Source organism: Podarcis vaucheri, assembly GCF_965113315.1.
Source record: "Podarcis vaucheri genome assembly, chromosome: 16".
In the NCBI taxonomy this organism is placed as follows: domain Eukaryota; kingdom Metazoa; phylum Chordata; class Lepidosauria; order Squamata; family Lacertidae; genus Podarcis; species Podarcis vaucheri.
The window spans coordinates 7243898-7263092 of NC_138754.1; the positions used below are offsets into that span (position 1 = coordinate 7243898).

At 45.7% G+C, this 19195-nt stretch overlaps 1 long non-coding RNA gene across 1 annotated transcript; it reads left to right on the plus strand.

The window, feature by feature from the left end:
* Positions 1-11600: 11600 nt before the first annotated feature.
* On the plus strand, positions 11601-13541 carry LOC309520764. Its single transcript, XR_014214390.1, has 2 exons — positions 11601-11664; positions 12643-13541. It is a non-coding gene; the product is annotated as an uncharacterized lncRNA (long non-coding RNA).
* The last annotated feature ends 5654 nt before the right edge of the window (positions 13542-19195 follow it).

The window sequence follows — 19195 nt, forward strand, 5'->3', positions numbered from 1 at the left end:
TTCTGGGTTAAACCCAGTGCTTTTTTTCTTTTAAAAAAAATATGTTTAGGGGTACTCTCATTTTCTTACTCATATTGAAATACTGCCCCTCAATGAGGCCAAACTTAGATTCACAAAATGTTTAGGGGTATGCGTACCCCTGCGTCCCCCCCTGAAAAAAGCACTGGTTAAACCTGAAGAATAAGAGAAGAGTTTGGATTTGATATTCCACTTTATCACTACCAGAAGGAGTCTTAAAGCAGCTAACATTCTCCTTTCCCTTCCTCCCCCACAACAAACACTCTGTAAGGTGAGTGGGGCTGAGAGACTTCACCACACAAGCTGAAAAGCTCTGAAGTCCCAGGGCAGCCTCTGGGTTTGGGGGCTAGAAGATGGAGGGATCCAGCTCAGCTGCTCCTCACCTGATCTGATAACAGCAATATGGATAAATATTCAAGAGCCATGTTCCTCCATGCTCACAGAGCCAGCATGGTATAGTGGTTAAAAGCGGTGGACTTGTAATCTGGTGAACCGGGTTCACTTCCCCGCTCCTCCACATGCAGCTTTGGCTAGTCACACTTCTCTTTAGTCTCTCAGCCTCACTCACCTCACAGCGAGTGTTTGTTGTGGGGGAGGAAGGGAAAGGAGATTGATAGCCGCTTTGAGACTCCTTAAGGGGAGTGAAAGGCGGGATATCAAGTCCAAACCCAAACGCAAATGACATAAAGTCAGACCAAACAGGTCTTCCGTTTTTTTCTTCAGCCTCTAAAGACTCTCAGCCTATTAATAAGTTTTGTGTGCCAACAAGAACACTCCATTGGTGCTTCCAGCTGCTCATTTCCCCACTGACTTATTGCTTGCTTCCTTGATCGCTTTCCTTCCCCTCATGAGTTTTCGTTCCTCCACCCCTCCTCTGGCCACTTTCCCTCACTCTTGCCTGCTCTTGCGCTTGCTCTGGAAGTCCCTGCTCTCTGGATGCAGAGACAAACATGACTTTCTGCAAAATAGGTGCCTGCATCATTTTCCACCAGCTGCTAGGAAGCTGGATAAATCCAGTCTGAGATAAAGTGCTGTGCAAGTATCACTGGGAACAAGGTTGCAAAACTAATGGTATCAGCCTACAAATATGGCTGATAAAGTGAGTCAGGGCACTGGAATACTTTCCCTACTTTCCCTCGGTATAATAGGGTCTATACTTTGTAATACTTTCAGGTATAACCATTATAGCTATGCTATAAAGGGTTCCAATTACTTCACTAATTTCCATACATTCACATGCCTGTGGCTTATTTACCTGACAGATGGTGATCCAGCCTCTGTTTAAAATCCTCCAGAAGTCCACTATATAGCTCTTACCATCAGAAATGCCTGATGGTCGGAATCTCCTTTCTTCTCATTTGAATCTATTGGTTCTGGTCCAACACTCTGAAGCAGGAGAAAAACAAGCTCGCTCCATCTTCCATGTGATGGAAGGAATTTCTATAGAAGTGGACTGCACTACTTTGCAATGTGGTGGACTGCCCTTCTCCTAGGTGACCCCCCAAGGTCCCTTCCATCTCTACACTTCCATGATTCTATGAAGGACAGATGCATGACATAATGTATAAGAAGAAGAAGAAGAGTTTGGATTTGATATCTTGCTTTATCACTACCCGAAGGAGTCTCAAAGCGGCTAACACTCTCCTTTCCCTTCATCCCCCACAACACTCTGTGAGGTGAGTGGGGCTAAAAGACTTCACCACACTAGCTGAAAAGCACTGAAGAGAAGTGTGACTAGCCCAAGGTCACCCAGCAGCTGCATGTGGAGGAGTGGAGACGTGAACCCGGTTCCCCAGATTACGAGTCTACCACTCTTAACCACGACAATTGTGGTCCCTGCCTGTTTGGAGGAGGCAGTGGTAAAACCACTCCTTAAGAAATCTTCCCTAGATTCGGAAAACCTAACTAACTACAGGCCAGTTGCTAATCTTCCTTTCCTGACCATGGTTCTGGAGTGAGTGTTCGCAGACCAGAACAAGGTGTTTTCGGAAGAAACTGATTTTCTGGATCCATTTCAATCAAGGATTAGGAACAGTTTTGGCACAGAAACTGCTTTGGTTTCCTTGTATGATGTCTAGATAAGACTGAGACACTGTTAGTGGGTGGTTCCCTAGACCAGATGGGTGGGAGATCAAGAGATCTGGAGGGTGGCAACTTGAGAAGGGGGCCTTCTCTGTGGTGGCTCCCCGTCTGTGGAATGCTCTCCCCAGGAAAGTTCACCTGGTAGGTGCTAGCCAAAAATGTTCCATTTTAATGGAGCCTTTGGTTGATTTGTTTGACATCCCATGCCCTTTTAAAATGTGGGGGTTTGGAGGCGGAGGGGGGTTATTGGGTTGTTGCTTTTATCTTGTTTATATATTTTGTGGTGTTATATTTTGATTTTGTTCTGTGAACCACCTTGAGACCTCTTGGTATAGGGCAATATATAAATTCAATAAATAATAAGAATAAGAATAAAAGCAAACAATGCATTGAAGTGTAAAATAATTAAAAGACTGTTTTAAGGTTGCCTGCTGTGATTTAATCAAAGGGATACAGAGAAAAACAGAGCTTCTTGGGAAACTGGAAGCATCACATTCAGAGATCCGTCAATGAATGACAAGTGTATGTCATTCACACTTTGGTGTCCCACAAATTTTGGTCAAAGTACATTAGGTACAAGGGGAGAAAAAGGTACATGTCCAAGAGAAAAGGGAGGAAAACAGAAAGATGCACTGAGCAGAGAGGTGTAGACCTGAGTGTCAGAGATGCTAAGAGATCCCTGAGCCAGTCCATTTGGGCTTGTCTAGAAGGGAAGACCCAGCATTACTGACACCTGAGCCCATACAATCACCAGCCACTCATCCTACACATGCAATTCAGGGACCATTCCCCCCCTTTCCTCTGGGGATCATGTTCAGATTCAAAATAGGAATAAGTTACTCCTTCTCTCAGTAAAGGAGCTGTCACCAGAGTGGTAGAGCTAGTTGTATTTCAGGCGAGATGCAGTGAGCCCTGAATTTATTCACATAAAGTTGATGTCAGCTATTCTACCAAAAGAGCCTCTGTATATTTTAGACGTTGTAGTAATTCGACCAGGAACAGGAAAAGGAAAAGGAACAGGAACAGGAATGGGACATAGCTGGATGGATGCACCAATGTTCATAGATGACATCTTGAAAGGCAGCTGTTAATCTGAAAAAAAAAGGATAGAAACACTTAGAATCATAGAATTGTAGAATTTGATTATGTTTATAGATGACATTGTGGAAAGGCAGTTCAAAATCTGAAAAGAGAGGGACATCTAGTCCAATCCCCTGCAATGCAGAAATCTCAACTCAAGCATCCATGACAGATGACCCTTGACAGCCCCATAAATAACAGAGGCAAGGAAAGATTGAGAAAACACATAAAAAGAAAAAGAATTAACAAATTCCCCTCGAAAAGAGCCAGTAAAACAGGACATTAAGATATTACAAATACAGTTTTCAATTACAGCTGTTTGGGGAGTTGGGGCCTCTGTAATCAAATCTTCAGTGAAACCAATGGCTTCACTTTTGCAAAGACAATGATGAGTTTTGGACAAAATCTGTGGCTCACACAAGTCATTGTTTCCAGAAAAACAAGGACTTCTATCTCACCTAATTATCCACAAAAATTCAAGGTGGTAACAATTCTAGGCAGCCCAACAATAATATATTATGTACCATTCCCAACCCAAACTACAGTGGTGCCTTGCAAGACGAAAAGAATCCGTTCTGTGATTCTCTTCGTCTAGTGGTTTTTTCGTCTTGCGAAGCAAGCCCATTGACGGATTAGCGGATTAGCGCTATTAGCGGCTTTTAGCGGCTTTTAGCAGCTTTTAGCGGCTTATCTGCTGATCGGATCAGCTGATAAGCGGCTTAGCGGCTTAGAAAGGGGGGGAGGGGGGAAAAAACCAGCAGGAACTTGCAAGACATTGTCGTCTTGCGAAGCAAACCCATAGGAAATTCGTTTTGCGAAGCACCTCCAAAACGGAAAACTCTTTCGTCTACCGAGTTTTCCGTCTTGCGAGGCATTCGTCTTGTGGGGCACCACTCTGAAGTCAAAAGCACAATAACAAATTCCAAGAAGAGAGGTCCTCTCCCACAAAGTTTAGTTTAAAAGCAGACATAGCAACACCAGGAGAAAACACGGGAGCTGGAGACAAGGGAAGCCTCAACCTGCTACTGGAGAAAAAACTTCTATGTGGAGCCCTTTTATACAGTTTCGTTCATTTAATTGGCCCCAAAGAGGTAATTATTATATGCAATCCGGCTGCACTTCCTGGATATTTGCTGTTTGTGACTCTAAGCCCTAGAGGATTCCTATCAAATACATCTCAAGAAGATTCCTTTCAGTTGGCATCATGCCACCTCTTTTAATTGCTGTGTGGTGTGGGTTCTACCCCAGTTGATTAGTGTTTGGAGGCTTAATGGGACGGAGGCAATCAGCCAATGTTGGCCACAGTGGAGTGCCTGGTGGCTGCCAAGATGAGCAGTTGTCCATTGCAGTTTTCTGTAATCTTTGTACTTCTTTGGCACCTCCTGAATGGTGTTTGCATCACTTCCTCTTGGAAGAAGAAGGGTGGCTTAGTCAATCCAAACCTCCTTTACTGCAGGGCTGATTAGGAAGAATGGGAGACAGACTATGGGGTCATCCAGGCTCCATGGAGCTCTGAGGTACTGAGTCAGCCCAGAAGAATCAAAATTGCTATGTGTTCCTAGGTGAAATTGCTATATGTGCCTAGGCAAAAATGTCTAGACATTCATATGTCTAGATGTTCATATTAGTATTCATTCCACTTTTCTCTGTGGGGATTTCATGTGCTATATTCATAAAGGTTCTCTTTCATTTGCAGTTGTGCTTGGCCTTGAGATAGATGCAGCAGCTCATTTTGGAAGTTCATTCTGTTCCTGTTAATTGGTTTGCTTTGTTGCACCTTTAATAGTTGGTGTTTCTGTGACAAAATAATTTTCTGGTGTTCTTTCTAATTAGCTGGAAGTATTCTCACCTTCATCATTATTGGTTTTGAGCCCCAATGACTGGTGAATCATTGCAAAGGCTGGAGTGTCTCGTGCATGACAGCTCAGCTCTATTCTGATCCATGTTCCTATAGTGTGAATACATGATCAGTGTCTGCCACTTTAAACAGGATACCCTTAACCATGGAGGGGCAGGCAGAGGCTACAACCTCCCCTCCATCCAAGACTAGGCTTAGCCAATGCCTATCTGCCTTACAGAGTTGTGGCAATTGCAAGAACACAAATGGTGGAGTCAATTTGCCAGATGGGAAAAAATCTTGCCCAGCCCCTAAATCTGGTGACCAACAATGTCCATAGCAAGCTTGTACCATCTGAAAACCCCTAATGTGAGGATTTGAGGATGGGAGAACCAATGCGGCATAAAAGAAGCCAAAAGTCCCAGCAGGCCAGTCATTTGTCCTTGCCATGGGCTTGGGATGAAACGCCACTATTGGTCAGTTGGTCTCATGCCCAAGGGAACGCTCTCTAAATTCCTACCGCCATTGGCCAATTTGGCAGGAGGAAGATGATCTGGTCCAGCATAAGCCGGTTCACAGCGGAGGCCTGGGGCCTGGCCACAAAGCCCGGAAAAATCAAACAGACATCTTGGAGGAATGAGGAAATGGGGTTTATCCAGCTTCCATCATTTTATGTTGGATGTAAGATGGGAAGATAGAGAAGAAGATTGCAGAAGTCATGCCAGATGATGGACGGCACATGGTCCCTCTCTCTTGCCCCCACCAGTGCGAGTGGGGATAAAGAGATTGACTGGAAGTCTCCTCTTGCCGTGTAGATGAAAGGATGGACCAAAATTCCAGTTTCATGTTCTCATTTTCCCCACTGCAAGCTCACTCTGCCCTGTTTCCTCACTGCATGAAACTGCATTGGTCATTATAAAAGATCCATTATAATGGATGTCCTGTATTGCACTTGGAAATGCTCAACCCTGCTGATTCTTCAAGAATCAATCAGACATGCTTGCCAGCATTGACTTTGCTTTCTGCTGCTCTAGTGAATACCAATCACAATAACCAATTGATTGATTGATTGATTGATTGATATTTATTACGGCCATTGGCCCGTCACACGACAGTTTCCCACCAACATATATATACTTAAACCTCCAAATTTAAAACAGCCAAAAACTTACAGAAAACAGACAAGAACCAAAGCAAAATAAGCAAAAGACCAACAACATACATTACAATAAATTTGCAACATAAACATCGCCCTCTGCTCATAAGTTAATAAAAGACATCAGTGGTGGTATCACCTAGTTACATCCTAAAACATAGATCATGGTTTAAAAGGGTTATCCGAGCCGCACAGGAGTCCGTTTTTCTTCTTTAGGGATAGGACGCTGATCAAGAATCTGGCAACCGTGAGTGATCTTAGGGGGTCTTCATCATTTAGTAGATATCTCAGTTTGGCTTCATTCGAATCATCGGCGATTCCCTTTAGATATGGATCAAGAAACTTGCTCCTGGCCGATGAGTGAAAAGCACAATCAAAGATTATGTGATGCAATTATTCCGGTGCCCCACAATTACAATCACATAAGAGCGATATCTGTCCATTGGAAAATCTATTTCTCAGCACGTTCGATGGGAAGGTGTTGAATCTTGCCTTTATAAAGGCATATCTATGAGCCGAAGAAGTTAAGGAATTCAAATAATTTGGGAGCCTTAAGAGGGGGTAATAAACCAAGGTTTTGAGGTGAGCAGGTACCATTGCCCAACACCATTTTCTGCTGCAAGTCCATCTCCTCTAGTTTACAGGTTACTGTTCTTTTAGCTGGAACTATGTCCTGCTCTAGTAGTTTAGATGGGGAGATTCCCATTGCCGTAATTTTCAGTTGTAAATTTTTTTACCCATGGGCTCTGGAAATCATCTCTCCACATACATTGTATCAAATACAAGTTTGGGAGATTGTGCCATAGAGATAACCAGTGACAGACTATGTGCTTCCACAGGGCGTTTTCCAGGGATAAAATATTAAGTTGCATGTGTAACGCTGTATTACTTACACAGTTGGGCAGTTTCAATATCCCTCTTAAAAACTGATTTTGAATAACCTCTAGGTGAGATAGGTTGACAAAAGTCCCCCAAGTTGAGATGGCATAGGCAATTGTCGGGATCACCTTGGCCTTGAACACTTTCAACGCCGATGGGATGTGGAGGGCTCCATCGGTGAAGAAGAATCGCAAGATCGCCAAGGAGACACAATAACCAATGAATTCCAATTATGTAGTGTTTGCAGACTTTTCAATGGTGTTACAAATACACATGATTTACCCCACATAAATGGGGGGTTGCCTGTATATGTTTATCAATTTGACATCTGACAGGAGGGTGTTCCACAGTGTGGGTGCCACTACCAATAAGGCCCTTTGCCTGGTTCCCTATAATTTCGCTTCCTGCTGTGAGGGAACTGCCAGAAGATCCTCGGAGTTGGACCTCAATTTCTGGGCTGGATGATGGGGGTGGAGTTTTCCTCCACTTGCATTCAAACCATCTCCCAGCTTGTCTCATTGCCCTATGCTCTAGAGTATACCAGGGAACCAAGCAGGCTTCACAAAGCAGGAGAAGGGGCTCAGGAATGAGGGTGTCAATGGCCCGAGCCATTCAGTTGTTACACAATTTGGCCATGACTTTGAAAGAAGCACCAGTCAAAGCTTGACTAATGGAAAAGGCATTTGGGAATTAGAATCCAACAACATCTAGAGGGCACTATGATGCTCACCTCTGGTCTACGCAAATTGAGACGCAAGCTGTCCTCCATGGTTTCATGCAGGAATCATTTCTCAGTCCTACTTGGAGGTGTTGGCCATTGAACCTGAGACCTGCTGTGTGTGATGCACTTATTGTACCCCTGAGACACTTCTCTGTGACAGAAGCATTCTAATGTAAGCAACAAAAGAGATATTGGATTCATGGTTCTGGTGTCTGTGTGGTGCCCATGATAGTCTCTCCAGTTTCCAAATGTGCTTCTGGGCCTAAATGGCTGACAAACTCACAATGGTGAAAGAATACACATGTTGGTACAACTATCTATGGCTTGTGAAGGCAACCTAGGCCTAGCTGGGAAAGGCTTCCCAGTCCTGGTGAAAGTGGAAGGTTTGTTTTGACAAAATTAGCTCCTGACCTGACTATTATGGGTAGGTTTGAGGTGGTTTGTGTGACCAAGGCCTATCCATAGGTGTCAGGAGCCCAGGCTGCCATTTTGATAACACAGCACGCAAGTTGTAATTAGCTTGAAGATTTATTGCAAAATAAACAATCAGTCTCGGGCACTCTATCGGAGCTTCCGTACCTTACGATCCAGTTGACCCTTCTGAGGAATTCTTCCTGCTTCTACAGAACATCCTCAACCTATGACCCTTACGTTTCTGATTTTGTTTCCTGTCTAATACCTTTCGCATACGTCTACTCCTTGGGCTCATAGCATTAATCGTCTCCTCTTCCGGTGAGGAAATACTCCTCCTCCTGCTTTCTGAGCCTACCTGTGCTTCTTGAGCAAGTTGGCTTCTCTCCATCCCACCCTCTGCTAGTGTCTTATCTGCATTCCTTTCAGTGTCAGGGGGAGAGGGGGAGTGCTCCCAGCTGTCTGAGAGAAATGCAAGCTTTCCTGCTGCTGACTGCTGGCTGCTTCCTAGCTCATGTTGTGCCTTTCTACTTGGCGCAGATGAGTTCATGACAACAGGTGTCTGAGCTATCCATAGTTGTCTATGGATAGTATGAACACCTGCTGTTTTTCATTTCTGAATCCAGCCTTAATTATGCCCACAGTAGTCAAGGAACATTGTGTCCCTAGACATATGAGCAACTTTTCCCACCTACTTTTGATTGCATATGGCTACCCTGTAATATTGAAGAAATCAAAGCAGCACTTTAATTATGTGACTTCACCAAAGCAGAGAGAGAGGACTCAAGGTGCTCAAGGGGGTTCATGCTCCAAGCCTTGTTCCCCCATAATAGTTGGCTTTCAGAATGAGTGTATTTGGTGGAGGGAATCACTTCCCCCTCTTAGGCATATCCATTGTGCTTTCTTTTTTCCTGTGACATTTGTATTAAGATTCATTGCAAGCTACCTGGACCCTCTCTCTTTATGGAGACAAGGAATACACACAGACAGGCAAAGGGAACGTTCTTTCATATGTCATGAAAGTTGTGGCATAGTGGGAGACCAGATCCCCACTCAGCCATGAAAACAATGGGAAGACTACAATGCAAAACTCCATTTTCCAGCTTAACAGGGTTACAGATTTCTTTTTCTTTTTCTGGAAGCAACTAACATGGATAAGAACGCTAAATCAGATAGCACTTGGTTTCCAGAAGTGGCTTTTACATTTTGTGAAAGAACAAATCGAACAGGGATACCACCTGGGCCGGAAACGTTGGGAACACTGAACAAAGTGCCGTCTGAATGCAGGCAGGTTATGTATCCTTAGAAGTGACAAAGGGAGGGATGGCTGCTGGGAGGGGCACAGACAGAATCAATGCCGTGGTGCATCTGCAGCAGCAAAACCCCATGCCTTCATCTGCCCCAGTTGAAACAAAACATGTCTCTCCCGTATTGGTCTCTACAGCCATGGCAGGGGATGCAACCTTCAAACAGTTTGACTTCATCCCCAAAGGCAGACTGTGCCATTGTCTCCCAAGACCGATGGATGTTACCTTCCTGAAAGCAGCCTTGTATTGCAACTGAATGGTCTCTCAAAATATGCTTTTTAGAGAATATTCAAAATAGAACTGCATTACTTTGGAATAAATGAACTAAAATCTTACATCCTGTGTTTCTAGCTTCCACACCAAGCTACTCAAAAACAGTTTAGGGATGCTGGATTAGATGGTGAGGCTGTTCACTGGATTCATCCAGAGTTTGAACCTTCACTGAATTGAGCCAATCTGGGAGGATCATGGTTGAGTTGGGAGGACACAGCCCTGGAACATCCTGGGTGAGCCCACCCAGAAAGATCAGGGGCTATAAAGGCGTTGAACATCAGGCAGGAAGACACAGGGAATACCCTTTGGAAGTAGACCCCCAAGCAGGATTTAATCCTCCCCTGTCCACCTGTAAAGTGGAGAATTCAGTACTGTGGGCTGCTCCTTTGCAAGGGCACTGCTACTCATAATGCATTGTAGGAGAGCAAGACGGTTTGAGCACATAGCACCAATCCTGGTCCAACTACACTGGCTAACAATTATTTTCCAGGTCCAATTCAAAGTGTGGGTTTTGACCTACAAAGCCTTAAAACGGCTCAGGACTTCAATACCTCAAGGATCACTTCTTCCCATATGAACCTACCCAGACCTTGAGATCACCGTCTGAGGCCCTCCTTCATGTGTCTCCTCTTTGAGAGTTCAGGAGGGTGGCAACACGAGAACAGGGCCTTCTCTGCAGTGGCTCCTCATCTGTGGAATGCTCTCCCCAGGAAAGTTCATTTGGCGCCTTCGTTATACGCCTTTAGGCACCAAGTAAAAACGTTCCTTTTTAACCGGGCCTTTGGTCAGGGCCGTCTTAAGCATATCCGGTGCCATGGTACAAAGCTCCCTCCAGCGCCGCCCCCCCTTTCCCAGAGATTTTAGGGAGGACGGTGCTGCCGGCAGGGCTGGAGGAGGCAGACAGCAGCTGGAGGACAGCTCCTCTGGTGGGGAAGAGGCAGAGGCTGGACACGGCGCCTCCTGGCTCAGCTGGCCACTTTGTGCCACAGTGGCCACAGCAGGCAGAGGCTCCGGGCGTGGCGCTGCTTTGGCGCAGCATGGCAGAGGCAGGCGAGGGCGGCAAGCTAATGTTGGGAGACGCCGCTTCCAGCCTCTGCCTCTTCCCTGGCGCCCTCCAGAACTTGGCACCCTGGCACCCCACGGCACTAGCCTCTATGGGTAGGACGCCCCTGCCTCTGGTTGATTTGATTGACATCCTATGCCCTTTTCAAATGTGGCTCTTTGGGGGGAGTATTATTGGGTTATTGTTTTTATCTTTATTTTACATATTGTGATCTTTTTTGTGAACCGCCCTGAGACCTCTGGGTATAGGACGGTACATCAATTAATTAAATAAATGAATTAAATGAATGAATGAAGTTGCAGGGTGAAAGTGTAGGCAATATTGAGCTGGATGGACCAATGGCTGGCTTTGCTTAAGGAAGGTTCCTTTGAGGCCGATGAGCCCTGAATTCAATTTGGAGGGCTTTGTTTAAAGCAAACATATGTAGCGATTATATCTTTAAAACAGATAAACCCATACCAGGACGGGAAGATGGGGTTTACACAAATCTCTAGAATTCAGTAGACAGGGGCCTTGTAGCCTAGACACACCTACATTCTTTATGGAGGGGAGTTGGCACCAATTTAATAAGTGTCTTAAATCATAAAAAGGAGTCAACAACAGGATAATGAAAGGGGAATGGAATTGGATAAAACACCTGCTAATGAATACAGGGTGGTTCAGGATGAAGTCTGCTTTCAATAATTAGTCAGGGCCTTTGGGGGTAGGACACCTGAAGGCAGTTTTTGTCTACAAGGGAGGGACTTGCAGTCCTAGAATCGTATAAAAGGACTTGCTGCCCACGATTCTAACAACAGCTCCCCTCACCTTCACCTGAGTACTTCTCTTCAGACCTTGGTAAGTGAGAGAACTCCATGCCTTTTGCTGCCTCTTCCTTTCCAAACTTCACTCTCTCTGTCTCCTTCTTTGAACCCAGACCTGCTCCTCTTTGCTCATCTTCTTTGTCACTTTGGAAGGTTATGTGGGAATGTTGAGGGTGGCAGGAGAGGATATATTGTTTATTAATATCCTTCCTGACTTGCGTTAGCAAGTTTCTTTACTTTCCCCTTTAAACAGCAGAAAACTTGTTGCAAACTCACGTGAGTTTCTTAAGACAATACGCAATTCAATCTGGCTTGTCCAGATTGAAATGTGTTCTAATATTTTCCTGGTAAAACTCCTTGAATCCTTCCTAAAAGAATAAAGATACCACAGTCTTATTCATAAGCAATAAAAAGGAAGTTTACTCACGACCAGGCGGAGGACAGTGTGATCCCTGAAGGCAGGCTTAAGGCTTAAAATTCCAAACTTATTCTAACAGTGTTATCCCATAAGGGACCTAGGGGATTGCTTGGCTGGCAGCCAGCCGTTCATTCCAGGAAGTTCGCAGGACAAAAAGAAGGTGGAAAAGAGAGAGAGTGGCAGCATGCCTTGTCCTTTTACCAGGTCTGGAAAGGCCACATCCACCCACTAGTCACATGCAAGGAAGGATGCTCCAGACCAGGAGGAACAGGAAGTATCGACTGGCTGGACCAAACATTCCCTTGCATGTCCACTCTAGCAAAACAAGGAATGCTGTGTTTGACTGCTTCCAGTCGATTGCATCCCACAGGTTAGAGATGTAGAAAGGCTCATTTCATACGGAGTCAGAGCAATGGTTCGTCCCTCTACAGCTGGGATGGGGAATATCTATTGTCCTCACAGAGTTAAAGGACTACAACTCCCATCATTCCTGACTTCACTGGTGGTGGTAGTGCCCATTGTTGTGGTTGTGGTTTTTGTTACGACTTGGATGCATGAATCAGCAATAAATTGTCTTACTCATCATCTTTTCAGATCCAGCACCCAGCAGTCCAAAATGGCCTGCGGCTACACTTCCACCTGTTCTACCCCATCCTGTTATCCAGTTGGCTGTCTGGGCTCGCTGAAACCAAGTTGTGGCTTTGGGGGCTTTGGGGGATTGGGCCAAGGATTGGGGGCCTTAGGAAGCATTGGGTTGGGCTTTGGGGGTTTAGGTGGTGGTGGAGTGTCATCAAGTAGCCTCGCTATAAATCCTGCTGCCAGTGTTGGTTGCATCAATCAGACACCACCATCGGAAATATACATCCAGCCACCTGCAGTTAGTGTAATCATCCCAGGAGCAGTACTCGCTGCCTCGTGTGAGCCACTTCGTGTGGGAGGATACACCGCCTGTGGTGGCACATCATCTGGCGGAGGAGCCCAGGGATACAGCCCCTCTAGACGCTATTCGTGCCATTAAAGAGAGCACTCAGACCGGCAGAAGGCCCTCACCGGCAATTGACGAACTCGGCATGGCTTCACGGTGGATGATCTCATGGACACCTAGGTGCCAGAAACGCCAAGTGTCCTCAGTTCAACCCCCAAGTTTACGGGATTTCCAGATGCTTGGCTCATCCATGTTTGTCTTACAAATGTGCAGCTGCTTCCTAAGATGTGTTCTTCTATTCGCTATGCATTTCTTCTTCCTCTGTGCTTTTGCTTTGGGACATATCTCCAGCTCACGGGCAAATCTTTGAATGTATCCAACCAGTATTCCTCCCGAATGCCATAGAAACACGATGCAACTCTGATTGTGTATGCATTATCTGTCCCATCAATATCTATGTTTGAATTACCTTACTGCAATGCCTAGAAGATGCTTCTTCCTTTTTTTTCTGGAACAGAAAATATTCTCTGACTTCCTCTTTTGCATTAAACTTAGTTTCAGCATTGAACCTGTTCTCTGAGGGGTTTTTTTTTTTAATGCTTCCTAATATGGAGGGCAAGTCGGCGCTCCTGAGGAGAATGCTGTTGCACAGGAGAATTTAGAAGCATTTTGTGGGTAAAATGTGGGCTGGGTGAGGTGAGAGTTAGGCGGATTTGAATTGATTGACTAACTGAGCCCAAAGGGTACTCCTTTATAGTTCCTTGTCATCGTGGGGGGAAAGTTACAAGTGGCATACAGCAGGATTCTGCCTTAGGCCCATTGTTGTCCAACACCTTTCTAAATGACTTGGATGAAGGAAATGAGGAATTTGAAGATGACACCAAACTGGGAGGGGTAGCTAATGCCGCAGAAGACAGAATCAGAATTCAAAATGACCTTAACAGATTGGAGAACTGGGCCAAAGCTAACAAAATCAATTTCAATAGGAATAAATGTAAGGTTCTGTACTTAGGCAGGAAGAAGCAGCCACACAAACATAAGATGAGGGGGCACATGGCTTACTAGCAGTACATGTGAAAAGGATCTAGGGGTCTTAGTTGACCACATGCTTAACATAGGTCAACAGTATGATGCAGCAGCAAAAAAAGGTCATGCTACTCTAGGCTGGCCTCAGCAGAAGTGTAGTGTCCAGATCAGGGGAAGTAACAGTACCGCTGTATTCTGCCTTGGTCAGACGGCATCTGGAATACTGTGCCCAGTTCTGGGTGCCACAGTTTAAGAAGGATGTTGACAAGTTGGAACATGTGCAGAGGAGGGCAACCAAGATTATCAAGGGTATGGAAACCAAGCCTTACGAGGAACGGTTGAGGGAGTTGGGTGTGTTTAGCCTGGAAAAGAGGAGACCGAGAGGAGATATGACAGCCATCTTCAAATATCCCAAGGGCTACCAAATGGACAATGAGTGGGCTTGTTTTCTCCTGCACTGCTGGGTAGGATTTGAACCAATGGTTTCCAGTTGCAAGAAATGAGATTCCAATTAAATACCAGGAAGAACTTTATGACTCGAAGAACTATTCCAAAGTGGAACAGGCTCTCTTGCGAAGCTGCAGACTCTGCTTCCTTGGAGGTTTTTAAGCAGAGGTCGGTTGGCCCTCTGTCCTGGATGCTTCAGCTGAGATTCCTGCATCGCAGGGGGTTGGACTGGATGACCCTCAAGGTCCCTTCAAACTCTGCAGTTCTTTTATTCTATGATACTTCTGGATGAAATATTTTTTCCCCTATGAAATACCTTCCCAGCCCTGCCAACCAGCAACCCAAATAGTTCAGTGAGGCTCTAACTGTTATTTGGTATTGCTCATATTGATCCAGAGCAAACTCCAACATATAGTTAGCAGAGTAAAGCTTAAACACGTTGCAAGATTTCCCGAAATAAACCAGAGGGAATTCATTCTTCATCCAGCAGAGCTTTAGTACTGAAGGTAAATGAGCATAATAGTCACAAATCCATACGTCTTCAGGATTGGCACAGTCCATAAGAAATCCCGTAGCAGTGGACTTAAACTTATAATAGCTTACAAATCCACTTCTGCCCTACGGAGGAGGTGGTGTTGCAGGCTCCATGAACCCACCAGGCGCGCGGAGGCTGGAGCCCAGCCCCACACGATTGGGGGCATTCCCGGCCGCGTCATCCCCTGGCCAGCCAATCAGCTGCCTCTGAGGGCATGACCTGCCCTATTTAAGGCAGGATGCAGCCGGGGATCTCCCTCTTTGCCGCCTGCCAGCTGTTCCTGCTTTTCCCACCCTCCCGCCCTATAAGGTTTTCATTCCTTGACCTTGCTATGGACCTTGGTTGGTCACCGTTGAGGGGCCTGGTAGGAATTTTCCCACTTGGCAAATTGGCACCACCCACTTGGTTTTCACCTACCTCATAGCAAATCGCCACAACTTTCTTGGTATTGGCGGTTAGGCATTGGTATTGTTCTGTAGATGGAAGAAGGGAGGTATCGCCATCACCTGCCCCATGTATTGAAGGGTAGTCCGATAAAGGATTCCGGGGGGCGTGGCCCTCTCCGAAGCCTAGGGAGGTGAGGGCCTAAAGCACACCCCCATAGGTGACCCCAGGGAAGTTCCTAGTTTATGTGCATCAGCGGGACTCACCCGATGGTGGTTAACCCTTCCCAGACTTCAAGTGGACAGGCTGAAGTCAGATATAGTCGGTTAGGACCAATGCCTAAGCCAATACCGCTCATCACCTGTAACCAATAAAGTTGTGGCCTTATATAGCCCATTAACCTTAATAATTGTGTCATGTGTCATTATTTCCACGGGGGGGGGGGGACTCACACACAATAAGATTAAAACCTTCACTCTAAGCATACTATATACAAACCACCCCACCTGAAGAAAAAAGAGACAGAAAATGAAGCTGAGGCTCCTTCTGGCCTGTTCTTCTAGTCAGCCTGACCTTGATGGAAAGAGATAATACAACCAGTATGAATCAGCTGTTCAACGTCTCTGAAGGAATAACCAAAATGTCAAGGACCTTCTGCTGATTTCTAGGCAGAATAGATTCTTACTTGCCAGCTAGAAACTTCCAGCTTGTACCACACAGAGAAGCTTCCAGAACCTTCTTGAATTGGTTAGAATAGAAAAGATCTCTACACATTAAATCAATACGTTCTGTACCAAAAAAATGCATACCAAACACTAACAGCCAGGGTTTGGTGGGTGGGAAGTTTGCGGAGCAAAATGGTTCCACTCCCTCATGGGTTAGGTCTTTAAAATGAGCACCCACACTAGATTGTGGGTGCCTTTTGCGGGATTGCATGCGGTGCTACAGTTCCCAGCGAACTTGCTAGTACAGTGGTACCTCGGGTTAAGAACTTAATTTGTTCTGGAGTTCCATTCTTAACCTGAAACTGTTCTTAAACTGAGGTACCACTTTAGCTAATGGGGCCTCCCGCTGCCACCGCACGATTTCTGTTCTCATTCTGAAGCAAAGTTCTTAACCTCAAGCACTATTTCTGGGTTAGTGGAGTGTGTAACCTGAAGCGTCTGTAACCTGAGGTACCACTGAAAAAGGGCGCAGGCCTGCTTCTCAGTTTATTATTCAGAGGTTCACGGCTAGCCTCAGCTTTAAGTTTCTTTCCCTGAGAAGTGGAAACTATGTGGGAACTGTTTTTTTGACTGATTTATATATGGAGCTGTTTTTAACTGTTCTTACATTTTTTTAAGGTTGTACCAGTTTTATTCCTATGTAACTGTATATTTTATTGTAATAACACACAATGGGACCTTATGGCAAATGGCAGGTAAGAATTCAATTCAATTCAGATCAGATCAAATCAGCAATATTGGTAAAACCACAATGTAAGATTTTTGATTCTTACAATACTTCAAATGAGTCAGGAAGATTCTTTTAGTCAGTGAGAGGTATTCTGAAGCAGTTTATGAATTAGAGGAAACTAGGGGCAGCCATTAAGTGAATGATTAGCCTTTGAACTTATGCTGCTGTGCATTTAACATGGGATATCCTGGATTTGGTAATTGGACACTGTGCAAACTAGCTTTCACAAAGGCCATTCTGCACTGAGCCATGCATTTTAGGGATGGAAGAGATGTTCAGTTCAGGCAGAAGTCTTTTTGTGGACTTTCAAGGTAATCCTGCTTTCCCCACCTCTCTCTCTCTTGCAATTTTCCAAAAGTTAATCCTGCATCCAACACAGAGGTAATGAGAATGTGCCTGAAGCAAGACTCACGGAAATATGAAAGGGGCCATATGGTCGAGGTACTGATTCTGCAACTTTTAACTAAAAATAAAACAGAACACTTTATGAAGAAAGAAACCTTCTCCAGCACTACTTGATTGGAATGTAAGCAGAAAATTGGTGTAGAGAGTGTCGTCAATGGAGAGCAACTTAAAATCATTAGAATATCACGATGGCTAACTCTGAGGCCAAATTTAGATGCGTTATGTGACCCATGAGAGCAGCAAAATAATGAGACCGTACAAAGGTGATGGGTTAAAATCAGGCCCAGTCTCTATTGACAGCAGCAGGCAGCAAAAGGGTTGGCATGGCCATGGGTCCCAGTGATGTACATAGAGACCTATAAGCTCAGCCAACTAGCCAGGCTAGAGGCCTTGTGCCTAATCTTGTGCTAGGAGCAGCTTTACTCCCAAGGCTGAGATGTGCTCTGACCAAATGTCCTCACCTCCTCAGGTAGAAAGGAATGCAAAGAGATCACGTGCAGAGGGGGCTGCTTAGAGAGAGAGTCCTTTGTTTCCTTGCCCAATGAATATGTAATGAAGGAAAGACCATATATGGTATAATTAGTATTGTGCCATAACTTTAGACTGGAGGAAGTTTATGCATATGTATTACTTTAATAGATAACAGCAATGTACAGTGGTGCCTCGCAAGACGAAATTAATTCGTTCCGCAAGTTTTTTCTTCTTGCGAGTTTTTCGTCTTGCGAAGCACGGTTTCCCATAGGAATGCATTGAAAATCAATTAATGCATTCCTATGGAAACCGCTTGCCAGGCTGGCGGTGCGGAGAAGGGCTTTTCACTCCACCGCAAGCCTTCAGGACAGGTACGGGAACAGAGGGGAAGGGGCGCAGCGCTTCTCCTCTGTTCCCGGGGCTTGCGGTGGGAGGAGGGTTTTTCCTCCCCACCGCCAACATTCAGAACAGCATTCTGAATGTTGGCGGTGGGAAGGAAAACCCTCCTCCCACCGCAAGTCTTCAGGACAGCCATCCGAAGGCTGGCGCAGGGAGAAGGGCTTTCCGCCCCACCGCCAGCCTTCGGAGCAGCCTTCCGAAGGCTGGCGTGGGGAGAAGGGCTTTTCTCCCCACCAACAGCCTTCGGAGGAGCCTTCCGAAGGCTGGCGCGGGGAGAAGGGCTTTCCGCCCCACCGCCAGCATTCGGAGGAGGTCCGAGGACAGTGGGGAAGACGCACTGCGCTTCCCCACTGTCCCGGAGATTTCCCTATGGGCTTTCGTCTTGTGAAGGAAGCCCATAGGGAAATTCGTTTTGCGAAGCGCCTCCAAAACGGAAAACCCTTTCGTCTAGCGGGTTTTCCGTCTTGCGAGGCGTTCGTCTTGCGGGGCACCACTGTATATTAAGAGGGCGCCACCCTTTTGGGCATGCTCAGCTTTTGGAGAGTGATCCCACTGAGCCATTATTGCTAGCAATAAACACCCTTTGTTTTCTCATTGCCGCATGGAGATTTCCTTCAGCCTGGAACGTTGATTTTGCTACACCAGGATCAGTCCATCATTCCACAAGCCCCACGTTGAGGGAAGAGATCTGCTGGGTTTTCCACCTCCCCATGAAGTCAGCCAGCGTTGAACCTTGCCATGGTGCAAACCAAGTAAGGAACTTCTCAATGGGGGAGCAGGGTGCAGATTCCAACCAGGCAGATACTCAACCCAAGCTTGGGGGTGTCTTAACCAAACCTCCCCTCAGGACGCTAATGCCCCCCCCAATAGGGTGCTAATAGTTCCCAATGCCTTTTCTGCCCTCATACAAAAACGTCCTTCCACCTAACAAGGAAGGTCATAATTTCACTGAGGGAAAGGTTAAAGAAACCCCAACCAAGTGCCAATCAGGTTGAGCGAAATAATAATTTCCAGCCCTGTCAACCAGCAACCCATAATTGCTCAGAGAGGACACTAACCCCAGTGTCCTAACAGTGTCCGGGTAGGAAGCTCTCCAAGCA